This window comes from Rhinichthys klamathensis, unplaced genomic scaffold (genome assembly GCF_029890125.1).
Source record: "Rhinichthys klamathensis goyatoka isolate OS25496 unplaced genomic scaffold, OSU_Roscu_1.1 h1tg000243l_1, whole genome shotgun sequence".
Lineage (NCBI taxonomy): Eukaryota > Metazoa > Chordata > Actinopteri > Cypriniformes > Leuciscidae > Rhinichthys > Rhinichthys klamathensis.
Genome location: NW_026606765.1, coordinates 259,271 through 272,418, shown reverse-complemented (window position 1 = coordinate 272,418; position 13,148 = coordinate 259,271). Strand labels below are relative to the sequence as shown.

General features: G+C 44.9%; 1 protein-coding gene across 3 annotated transcripts in view; it reads left to right on the top strand.

Moving 5' to 3' along the window:
* Positions 1 to 3,363: 3,363 nt before the first annotated feature.
* The window catches only part of LOC130100505 (E3 ubiquitin-protein ligase RNF14-like), a 34,420-nt gene continuing 24,635 nt past the window's right edge, over positions 3,364 to 13,148 (top strand). For all 3 annotated transcript variants that reach the window (XM_056265977.1, XM_056265976.1, XM_056265978.1), the window contains exon 1: positions 3,364 to 3,437. The gene's annotated coding sequence lies outside the window, so the exon portion shown is untranslated. The remainder of the gene's footprint in view (positions 3,438 to 13,148) is intronic.

Here is a 13,148-nt window from a genome sequence, read left to right as displayed (position 1 = left end):
TTATTCGTCACATCATGTGCCTTCATTGTTGTCGTCTGCTATCTGTTAGGAACAGATTAAACAAAGGTCTATAAATTTAGTGTCATTATTGTAACTTGTGTCATTGTTGTTAGGCCATATATATACTACCACAGCAAAATGATGCAATTAAAGTTAGACAAATCAAAAACTTTGTAGGATAACCAATATCCTGACAGCTGCTCAAGAAAGGAACACTAGAGGAGATGTGAAAATGTCACAATGAAGGGTACTTGTGTGTTAAATTACTATAAAAAGGTAAGACAACTGTGACTTTGATTTTTTTCTAATATAACATGATTACATCAGATGGAGAGCAGCATAGGTGAAGGCCAAACTGGCCAATGGGTAAGAAAAATGTATACATATACATTGCAAAACAAGTAACTGTTCTTCATTAGCATGTAACTTATTCTAGTTTGTTCTTCCTTGATTGAATGTTCAGAATGTGGAAGGTGGGACTGTGTGGTCAGACCTTCACAGTTGGAAAAAATGCCTACAGCTGTCCTGCATGCATGCACATTTGCCTACATTTTTTCTTTTGTTATTGTTGCTTTCATGTTAGCTAATGAATATGTTTGTTGAACATTCCCCTATATAAATGCTGTGGGTAAATCACTGAATCGGATGCATAAGCTATGGCTTATCAATTTTCACCACTCTTTATGAACATTTATGGAGTGTACTGTATGCTTTAACTAATTTCTCAGCAACATTAAAATAAATAAATAAATAATAAATAAATAAATGCTTGACATGTCCCTTTAACCACAGCAGTATTGCTGCTCAATTTAAATTAAGCCACAAATTGGTATCATAACAATAATCTGCGAATACACACGCACTGCAACGACACAATGTCAAAAGCAATTTATTTAATATATTTACAGTTGTCATCGATACAAATTTCATTAAAACGAATGACAAAATAACAAAATAATGTGGGCGTGGTCTGTGTGTCGCGAAATTAAAGCACATAACTTCCCTTAAATGCGTCTGAAACATACAGCGGAGCAGCGAAGAGTAGCTAAACAACATATGATACAAACATTCAACAATAACGTGGAAAGCTTTTAAATCTGCTCAGTGAAAAATTAGCTGTGACGAATCTGTCACCGTTTAACATCTGCTGGAAATCCAGGTAAAACTGTCTGCGTGCACGCGCACTTCCCCAGTTAACATGATCCCCAGTTGATCCGTACACCGGCAGCATTTCTCACAGCGAGCATCAATAGTGGAGGAGACTAGCCTACTGAGACTAAGGAAACAGGAAACTGTGAACAAGCTTTAAGTCCATAAAGAAACAAAACGAACAAATAGCAGAATATCCCTGACAGTTATTGTGTCACGTAATGTAGTTTTAAGAGTTTTTTAGGCAAGAATGTAGTTGTTTAGACCTATGCGATTAATATATAAACAGGGACGTTATTTTTTACTAATAACAACAACTGCAACCAACAAATGCATTGACTAGCGCTGTCATGGGAAATCCCCTTAACTAAAAGCATACTAAGACAAAGTTATTGCTTTCATCAGTGGACATTCAAACTGTTTTTTTTTTTAATTAAGAAAATAAGATTGACCTGAACAGTAAATGCTGTATCTTATGCATGTAATACACTCGTCAATCTCTTTCTCATAATACGGCACATATTCCAATAAGCTTCAATGAAGCAACTCTGTGTTCCTTCAAGTTCTAAAATTACATTTTAGAATTAGTAACAGAGGCTTGGACTGTCAACTTGAGATTTGAATCCATGGCAGCCGCGGAAGTAGGCCTAAGTATTTCTGCACAAAACAGGAGACACTCCGTTGTTGTTACTTATTTGACACATATATGTGGCCTCAAACTGTTGTATAAAAGAAATATCACACTTGTTTTCGTGCGATATGGCTCTATATCAGCACTGCTGTCATTCGCCTCCAGCCTATGGCCTAATCACAGGCTTGCTGATATAGAACCAAATTGCACTCCTAAACTTGTGAAATTGCTCATTTATATTGGAGGAGATTATGTTGTCATAAATCCAGTCCATGATCACGTCCTGTAGCCTAAAGCCACAAACGTTTCGACATCTAATTTGAGACTCCCAAGGTGGAAAACCTTTAACCAGAAATAAAGTGCTTATAAACACAGTGACCATCAACAAACATCATTATTAATAGTTATCCTGCTAAATCTAAAGAGCTGCTGAACATGTTTCGTTGTTTCTTTTAACAATGACTAATAAAGATCTATCTATCTATCTATTACAAAGCTGGGATGAGCAGGATATTATTTAATATAACTCTGATTGTGTTTGGCTGAAAGAAGAAAGTCTTTTACTATGCTTGAGGGTGAGTAAATTATAAGATCATTTTCATTTTTGGGTGAACTATTGCTTCAACACTTTCTCTGACAAGCGGATGCTATGAGAATCCTCGAGTGAAGACCTACTTCATCTGTTAAAAAAAATTAAGCCATTTAGAATTTTCTGGAAAACCTACTTTTACGCACTCCTCCTCCAGGCCATTTGGCCGATCTACATCAAATAAGGCACACAGCAGTTATGGATGGTGCCGACAAAAAAGTTTGTAACGGCTCCTGAAGGTTTTCTTCTGATTAAAAGAATCATGCTTCAACTGATCTTCTTTGCAAAAGAAGTCGTGGGACCTTACTTCTTCAACACCAGTTGAACATTGTGACACCCTGTGGGTATTGTTTGACATCTTTCAACATCTTGACATCTTTACATCATGATACCGTGGAAAACTAAAACAAATTAAATTACATTTAGATGCATAATGTGTGAGTGTTTTTCTGTCCATATCACAGTTTCCAAGTCCGTATCTTATTAAATCAGTATCAACACACAAAGCACATAACTAGCAAATTAACAGACGAAATCCCAAAAAATAAATATAGGCCTACCGTGTGCGCCTTCTAGTCAGAAATCCAGGGGACATTAAGAGACATTTGGAGACATTTTTTTTTTCAAGCAAATATTGATCAGACACCTATTCTGTGCGTTTCCTTGTGGTTCTGACAAAGCTTGCTAGATCACATGACAGGTTATAACAATATTGTTCACCTGTAGACGTCGCTATTACCAAATTATTGCGATAGCCTATACAATTTCCAAATGAACAAATACATTACACAACATTTGTAATAAACAAAATACATTTCACAAATAAATAACTCAAATATTTAGAAAGAAAATAGGAACAAAGTTGGCCACTCGTTACTTAATAAAATAATTGAAATCAGTGTGAAATGTGAGAATCTGCTAAACAAATCATGTGTAAAGCTCTTGCCTTAAACAGAATCATAATTGTATTGCCTTTACGTCATTGCTTCACACCCACACCCAGTAGTGACGGAACACCGTGAGCTGATTTGACAACCGCCTTGAGCTAAGAAGCAGCAGAAGAAAAAGGTAATAAATCGAGGCTATAATTTAGAAGCTTTATTTTCTTGACCGGTCTTTCAGAATAAAACGAGCTGAACTGACCAGTCTAGCGTTAAAGCAGCCGTTGACGTAATTAGACGTAGTTAATACCTTTAATCTGTCAATTTGAGTTTGAAAGTAAAGCACTTTACCAAGGTGGGTTTAAGTAGCCTATTTAATTGGGAAACATTTTTAGTATTTGACCAGATGTAGAAATGCATGTGTGAGGCTCTCGACCTATCCATTGTTTTCCCAATAAATACCACAGTTAGATTAAATTATATTCAACAATTTTATACAGGCATAAACAAATTACTTAAAACAGCCAACGCTTAGGCTAAAGCTGCATAATACAGGCGAATGTTTGGATGCGGAAGCGCATGATATTAAGGGACCGTCTGAAAATTACCCACTGCGTTAAAACATCAGCAAGGTACAAGCTATTTCAATGACTTATAAACAACATCAGCCAAGTTTTAATCAACTTTTTGTGTTGTTTTGTTGTCGACAAAGTGAATTTTAGTAAAAATAATTTAAAAATAAAAAAATTCGCATCCCAAATATTTGTAAAATGCTGAGAGTAATGAGCTAATTGAATTTTTTTTACTGAAGGCCTATTACTAAATTAGGAAATATTAATCAGAAGATCTTGTGGGACTTGTCTGACAAGAACACATGTAAATGCCCTAATGTGACAAAGGTCATTGGTTTGGACACAGGGCAGCTAATTATTTTTTCTGTAGGCCTATGCAAATTTTGGTAGCTACAGTGAAATGTTCAGTCATATCCAATCTTCAAAAAGCCTTGAACATGCAGTCAAGCCAATTGAGATTTGGCATGGCCTAGAACTACAGATTGTTCAAACCAAAAAAGTTATTTTTTCTTAAAGGTTTTAGAATTCAGAAACATCAAATGGATCGAAAACGTGCAATCACTGCTGATATTTGTTTTCAGAGACAGATCGCTGTGTAACCTAAACATTTTATTTGTGTAAACTTTTTTTAAATGGTCTATAGCTGTAGCAGTCTTGACAATACTAAAATTCGTTTAGAGCTTTTTGTTTTCAACCCACTTTATTTTCCTAATTTGTTTGAGATAAAATTGTTACATATTAGTAAATTAATAATTACATAATACAAAATAACTAATAATACATATTTCATTATATAGTTTTATTATTAACAAGTGCCATGTTTGTGATTATCATTTGTCAAGTATAGCTAGTTCCCCTTCAGTCGCTCACGTTCGACGTGACGACGTTATGGGATCACTTCAGGGAGCCCTATCAACTTCGAGTATCTAAAGAACAAGCCAATGAACGTTGGCGTGCGTGAATGCGTCACGCGCCCCTGCCCCGCAGCGCGGGTATAAAACAGGAAGTGGGCGCGCGCACCCACTGTCTTTCATTTCGGAGCCGAGTTTCCTGGGACTTCTGTCTAAGAATTCAGCGCTTTGAAGACTTCAAGGAGATCTCTCTGCCTGCAGTGTTGGTGTGACGGCGCGATCAGCGGTGGCCGCGAGCCGTGCAGCTCTCAACTGCTGTTCTCACAGCACTATTGTTTGTGTGTGTGTGTCCACACAGTGGCTACCCCTGGGCGCCTCAGCACTGTGAGAGCATTTTTCCTTTTTTCCTTTACTAAAAGAGCAACACAAGCGGACCCTGCGTCTTTTTCAAGATGTCATTCCGCTTGTGCGTTTCTGGATGCCGTCGTTCCCTGGCGCCAGCAGATGGTCACAATAGCTGCATCTCGTGTTTGGGCATTCAGCACGCTGAGGCAGCTTTTGTGGATAGTTCATGTTCCCATTGCGGGAATATGACTATCGCAGCACTTAGATCGAGACTCGCTTACCTCAAGGGAGGTGCAGTCCCCTCGCCTATGCCCCGATCTAGTGCTTATTCTGCCCCGCAGAATAGGCCTACTTCGGCGCATGGCCAGGGTGATCTGAGGATCACCGTGAGGGCTTCCCCGCCGAGGCAATCTCTGCTGGCCCCTCACGCCTCTCATGTGCTGTTGCCATCGGCGCCCCTTTGTGAACGGCTCGGTCCTTCTCCGGAACGACCAGTCGTTTCCTTTGGTGCGCCAGCTGACGATCAGATGTCGATCGCAGCATCGGAGGGGGAGCGGTCCTCTGGAGATGACGACTCGGCTGCGTTGCCCCCTTCGGGGTGTGTAGTGTTGTCCGAGCCTGATCCAGAATGGGCGGCTATGCTTTCCCAGGCCGCCGAGAAGGTCGGGCTTGCGTGGAATCCTCCACCACGTCCCGAACCTTCTCGGTTGGACGATTGGTTTCTCGGGGCGGGCCGTGCTGGTTCTCAGTGCGCCGCCCCGGTACCTTTCTTTCCGGAGGTGCATGAGGAGCTTTCTAGGACGTGGAAGGCACCGTATAGTGCCCGAAGCCGTTCTAGTGGCTCCTCTCCCCTCGCCACCCTCGACGGTGGAGGGAGCAAAGGGGTATGTGGAGATCCCCCCAGTGGAGCGGGCTGTCGCGATGCAGTTGTGTCCGGCGTTCGCCTCCTCCTGGCGGGGTAATCCACGCCTCCCGTCCAAGGCCTGTAAGTTCTCGTCCGGTCTAACGGCGAGGGCTTACAAGGCCTGTGGACAGGGTGCTTCCGCCCTCCATCCCATGGCGCTTTTGCAGGTCCACCAGGCCCAAGCGCTCATGGACATGAACGAGGGTGGTTCTGACCCAGAGCTCCTCCGGGAGCTCCGTGTGGCAACTGACCTCGCCCTCCGGGCGACGAAGAAAACCGCACGTTCAGTCGGTCAGGCGATGTCCACCTTGGTGGTCCAGGAGCGCCACCTTTAGCTTAACCTGGCGGACATGAGGGACACCGATAAATATCGGTTCCTGGATGCCCCTCTCTCCCAGGTTGGGTTGTTCGGCGACGCGGTCCAGAGCTTTGCCCAGCAGTTCTCGGCCGCACAGAAGCAGACGGAGGCCATTCGACACATCCTGCCCCGGCGGACCGCTGCTGCTCCCACCCGTCTGCCGGCCGCAGCCCCTCCGTCTACTCTTCGCCGAGGTCGGCCTCCTGCAGCGTCCTCCGCTCCCGCTAAGCCCCAGCAGCAGCCACCATCCAGGCCTCAGCGTGGAGCAAGCCGCAGGAAGCCGACCCCGCACGTCCAGGCCGCTGCCAATCCAGGAGGCAAGCGTCGGTGCAAACGACCCTGAGACGGGCGGCCCAGAAGTGGATCAAGTTGCTCTTCAGGAGATGGCGAACGTGCCACTCCTTCCCCCGGTGGAGAGCCGGGTGGAGAATCCTTTGTTTCCTTTTCTTTTTGTTCCGCCACTGGTACCCACCTTTTCAAAGAAAGAGCAATTTCTGAAACCTCTGGGCCCCAAGAGGGGGCGCTTGGAAGTCGACGACGCTATGCCTTGTCACTCCCGAGCCCCTCTTTCATCGCCAGCGGGCAGCAGTGGCTGTGTCCTGGACGCAGTATCGCCTCTGCACACTCACTCTGCCCTCCGATGGAAGCAGGTACATTTTGCACCACACATTCAGACCCCACTTCGGGCCGCTATGCCGCCCGAGTTGGGTCCCTGCATTCCGCCATGCTGCCCCACTCCGGGTACGTCTGTGGTGCCGTTGGTCCCGCTTGCTCGGTCTCTGGGAGCTTGGTTAACGCTTCCCAGCCCATCTCGCTGGCTCATCCGTACCATCAGACTCGGCTATGCGATTCAGTTCGCCCGGCGCCCCCCTGTTTTCAAGGGCATCCTGTTAACCCGTGTTCTGGCGGACAGTGCCCCTGTTCTCAGGGCGGAGATTGCAGTCCTACTGGCGAAGGACGCAATCGAGCCAGTCCCTCCAGCCGAAATGAAGACTGGCTTCTACAGCCCGTACTTCATTGTACCCAAGAAAGGAGGTGGGTTACGGCCAATCTTGGACCTGCGCGTCCTGAATCGGTCCCTTCACAGGCTGCCGTTCAAGATGCTTACGCAGAAACGCATTTTCAAATGCATCCGTCGCCAAGATTGGTTTGCAGCGATCGACCTGAAGGACGCGTGCTTTAATGTCTCGATTCTCCCTCGACACAGACCGTTTCTTCGCTTTGCGTTCGAGGGATGGGCATATCATTACAAAGTCTTACCCTTCGGGCTGGCCCTGTCGCCCCGCGTCTTCACGAAAGTCGCGGAGGCGGCCATTGCTCCCATGTGCGAGCGTGGTGTTCGCATTCTCAACTACCTCGACGACTGGCTTATTCTCGCCCAGTCGAGAGAGCAGTTGTGCGAACACAGGGACATGGTGCTCAGTCACCTCAGCCACCTAGGGTTTCGGGTCAACTGGGAAAAGAGCAAACTCACCCCCGGGCAGAGGATCTCTTTTCTCGGTATGGAGTTGGACTCGATCAACATGACAGCGCGCCTCACCGAGGCCCGTGTCCAGTCAGTGTTGAACTGCGTGAGTACGCTCAGACGCAGAACAGCGGCACCACTGAAACTATTTCAGAGGCTCCTGGGGCATATGGCATCTGCAGCCGCGGTAAGGCCGCTCGGATTGCTTCATATGAGACCGCTCCAACACTTGCTCCACGATCGAGTCCCGAGATGGGCGTGGCAGAGCGGCTCGTGCCGGGTTCCAGTGACCCCGCACTGTCGCCAAACTCTCAGCTTGTGGTCGGAACCTTCGTTCCTGCGGGCAGGTGTTCCCCTAATAAAAGTGTCCAGGCACTCTGTGGTCTCCACGGATGCCTCTATCACCGGCTGGGGGGCCACGTACAACGGGCATGCAGCTTCAGGTCTGTGGACGGGGCCTCAACTGCATTGGCACATCAACTGCCTCGAGTTGTTAGCAGTACATCTTGCGTTGGGCCGCTTCAAAACGTCGCTACAAGGCAAGCATGTACTGGTCCGTACAGACAACACTGCGACCGTTGCGTACATCAACCGTCAGGGCGGTCTACGGTCCCGCCGCATGTCACAACTCGCCCGCCATCTCCTCCTTTGGAGTCAGAAGCATCTGAGGTCGCTTCGTGCCGTTTACATTCCGGGCCTGCTCAACCGTGCAGCCGACGAGCTCTCGCGGCAGCAGGTGCTACCGGGAGAATGGCAACTCCATCCCCAGGTGGTCCAGCTGATTTTCAGGCGCTTCGGGACCGCACAGATAGATCTGTTCGCCGCCCCGGACACGTCTGAAGTGGAACCTAATCGTTGATTGGTGTTCTTCTCACGAGGAGAACCCCCGATCATGCTCGATCAGAGCCGTGCTTTCCTTCCTGCAAGATGGGTTGGAGCGAAGGCTGTCTCCCTCCACCCTTAACCCTCTGGGGACCAGAAACGCGTCGGCGCGTTTTGCTCAATTTTTTTCACATAGCAGAAAAATAGACTTAAAGTACTACCATCATTTCTGTTCATATAGAGCTAAGAAATATGAGAAAATAATCTGTTAAATGTCTACTTTTTTATGTGCCCACATACAATCGAAATAAAATATTGTGCTTTTGTAAAATAAAGAAAATAAACAGGTTGTGCGTTCTGCCTCTCGGTCACCGTGAACTTTTTTTCTGGAGCACGTCTCTAATCTTCAACACAACTCAGCTAATACTATTCACCCAGCCATAAGCAATATATCTTTTAAATCATTTGAGTTTGTACTTTTAAATGATCCGATTCAAAACTAAAATTAATATTCTCCGTTTATGTCATCTATATAAAAAGAGAGACGTGTCAGCCCGTCTCATTATCGTTCTCTCAGCTGATTATCTCTGGTAATGTGACACGCCCACGGAGAGCACGCGCTTTTCAAACGCAAATATGTGAAGCAACACATTAAGACGCGTTAACGCCCATAAACTCTGAAAACACACATTATTTTTTAGTCAGATTAATCTACTGTCGTCTTGCGCGGCTATATGAGGAACAATCCTGGGACAATTTACCACAGAACAAGTGCTGGTTTATTTTCACTTCGAGGATGAGCAACAGATTCAGCTGAGAAGTAAGTGTTTTATGCAAGTGCTTTGTTCTAATCGCGATATAGAATAACGTTAGTGTCTGTAAACTGCATACTGTTTTTGTGAATCATGTTTGTGTGTGTGTGTGTGTGTGTGTGTGTGTGTGTGTGTGTGTGTGTGTGAATGAATGAATGAATGAATGAACGCACAGATACGTACTGTTGCAGACTAAATAAAAGACAACATTTCGTTGACTAGTTTTGGATAAAGTTTTTACTCTAAAATAGACATCAAATAAGCTTTTGTTAGGAGTTTCTGCTCATATGTTAAATATATAGTATGTTTTGTCAATAAACTAATCAACTAAGATGTTATAGTGTTTGTTCAAGCTATATCAAAAAAATGAATCCTCAACTTTGAAATATGTATGATCAAACTGAGACATTTATGGAAAACGACTATTTTCTTTTCAAGATGTTTCCAACTCTAACTTTGAACTTTGAACTGAAATAAAACCATGTCTATATGGTAAAGGGTGTGTGAAAGAAGTGTCTAGACGTATGCACCCTGTATTTTCCTTATATAAATCCAAACAATCTAAAAGCCATTCTTTTTTTAAATCTCCTCATTCTTTGTGCAAGGCTCCTGTAATGATATGGCCTGATAGCACCTAATAGGGCCATTATGGGGAGGGTCTTTGTCTTTCTCAGGTGTGAAATGCCACACATATTAATGAGAGATCACGCCTCCTGCATAAAGCTTTCTCAAACAAAACACGTCATTAAAAATGTAAAATACTTTATTGACTTATCTGAATGAGTAGTCAGGATGATTCTCACATAGTTTTGGAGCAAATATTCTAGACTATGTGATACAATTTTCAAAAGTATTGTGAAGAAATAATCAATATGTGTTTTGTGGTCTTATTTCAGCACTTTCATTTTTTTTTTTTTTTTCAATAACCACGCATAAACATTATTCTCTTAAAAATACAAACATGTACATACATGTTGCTCACTTATCATGGTAGTCCCGTCTGTGCTATATAGAGTGAATTTACACCTTTGCCATTAACATGTTTATAAATAACTGAAAAAAGCACAAATGTCAGTGCATCTCAAAACATCCCAAGGGCCCCAAAAACACTCTGGTCCCCAGAGGGTTACAGTGTATGTTGCCGCTATTGCCGCACATCACGACGCTGTTGATGGTAAGTCTTTGGGGAAGCACGGCCTGATCGTCAGGTTCCTGAGGGGAGCGAGGAGACTGAATCCTCCTCGCCCACTCTCTATACCCTCTTGGGATTTGTCTCTGGTCCTTTCAGCACTTCAGAGACCACCCTTTGAGCCTCTCCAATCAGCTGAGTTAAAAATCTTGTCCTGTAAAACAGTTCTCCTGGTTGCATTGGCCTCTATCAAGAGGGTAGGGGACCTGCATGCATTTTCGGTCGACGAATCGTGTCTGAAATTCGGCCTGGATAACTCTCACGTGATCCTGAGACCCCGGCCCGGATACGTGCCCAAGGTTCCTACCACTCCCTTCCGGGACCAGGTGGTGAACCTGCAAGCGCTGCCTTCGGAGGAGGCAGACCCAGCCCTGGCTTTTCTCTGTCCCATCCGCGATCTGCGCTTGTCTGTGGACAGAACGCAAAGCCTCAGGACCTCAGATCAGCTCTTCGTCTGTTACGGAGGCCAGCAGAAGGGAAAGGCTGTCTCCAAGCAGAGGATGGCCCACTGGATAGTGGATGCCATCGCCTTGGCTTACGAAGCCCAAGGCGTGCCTTGCCCGCCTGGGTTGAGAGCCTACTCCACTAGGTGTCGCTTCTTCTTGGGCGCTGGCACACGGCGCCTCACTGACAGATATCTGTAGAGCTGCGGGCTGGGCGACACCTAACACGTTCGCTAGGTTTTATAGCCTACGTGTTGAGCCGGTTTCTTCCTGTGTGCTCGCTTCAACCAGCCGGTAACACCGAAGTTCCCGCTCTAGTGTCGGCTTGCTGCGCCTCTCCCCTCCACGGAGCGGATACGTGCGCTTTTTTGCACCAGTCGAGTTCCCCACCCAGGCGAACCCTGTGAGTTCCTCCACACCCCTTCGGCAGTCGGACGTTGCGGAGCGTCCGACGCCAGGCCTAGGGCTCGTATGCTTGTGTAACTTGTACTAGGCTGGGTTCCATATGTTTGATCCCTGCGGCGATCCCATATGAGTATTCTTCCACGATCAGCTCCCTGCGGTGAGCCCGTGTCTTTCCCTTGGCAGAGCTCGCTCTGCTGTCACTGTCTGGTGTAGCCTCCCCCTTCTTAGGCTGGAGCCACCCCAGTGACATTCCATATGTTGCACTGCCCCAACCGGCCAGTCCATGTGTGTATTCTCCACATGGTACCTCCCTTCGGGCAGGATGTGGCTCCGCAGCGTCCCTCTCCCCTGGAAAGTCACGCTTCCCAGTGTTATTCAAGAGTTCACTGTATGGGTATATGGAACAGCAGTTGTTCTCCCTCTACGCAGGTCTTCCGCCCCAGCAGTTGGGGGTCTGAGAGTCTTGCGTAGGGCGCTGGATGTGGCAGCAACCGATGGCGTTTTCCATGGGATCCCCTAACGTCGTCACGTCGAACGTGAGCGACCGATGGGGAACGTGTCGGTTACTGATGTAACCCTCGTTCCCCGAAGGAGGGAACGGGAGACGTGACGTCCCGCCGCCACAGTTGCTGACCATCGCTGTACGGCCGTCACTATCTCGGCTCCTCAGTGAAAAACAGTGGGTGCGCGCGCCCGCTTCCTGTTTTATACCCGCGCTGCGGGGCGGGGGTGCGTGACACGTTCACGCACGCCAACGTTCATTGGCTTGTTCTTTAGATACTCGAAGTTGATAGGGCTCCCTGAAGTGATCCCCTAACGCCGTCACGTCTCCCGTTCCCTCCTTCGGGGAACGAGGGTTACATCAGTAACCGAGACGTTTCTGACCATGAAATCATGATTTTATAGCATTAATTATATTTATTCAGATACAGAAATATGTGTGTGTTTTATCTTTCTTTTGGTCAGCATTGGAAACTCCAACAGCCATTCCTTCATTTGACAGATGCCCCTTTTTTTGATGAGCTGCAGAGATTTCCAACTCACTACATTTTCCTTGTCCATTATTAAATTATATAGATACAATAATTTTTATTAACAAGTGTAATTTTTTTTTACTTTTTGTACTTTTTGTAAGGACTATTACTTGACCATCAATCAATATTCAGAAACGGGTGCAGTTGTTTTATTTTCTGATTAACTTTTTTTAGATTGTAATCTGAAAAGAATGCTTGACAATATTATTTTTTAAATGGGAGCAACAACTGCCTATAAAAACAATATATATTAGAACAACTTAAAAAGAATAACTTTCCCGGATTTAACTTAAGATAACTCAAATATCCAAGTTGTTGCTTAATAAACTTCCCTTTTAAATTGACTAAACATAACTTTAAGTCAGCATAAACCCTTTAAATTGAACATTTTTAAGTGAACAGAATGCATTTTGACTTTTTCATTTTTAGAACAAAACGAATATATTTTTACTTGTTATAAAATAAAAGGAACATCAAATTAAGATGTGTAATCAAGAAAAAAAAGAGACAAAATTACAAAAATAAGAATGAATGATGTTTGAGAAGTAATGCGTCTTGTCCTTACCAATAGTAATAAAATAATTAAATTATTATATTATTATTATTATTATTAAATTATTATAAATTTTATATAAAATTTAATATGAATTGTGATGTCATGAGAGGCGACACATATCTCAGCGGGACAGTTCAAGTAG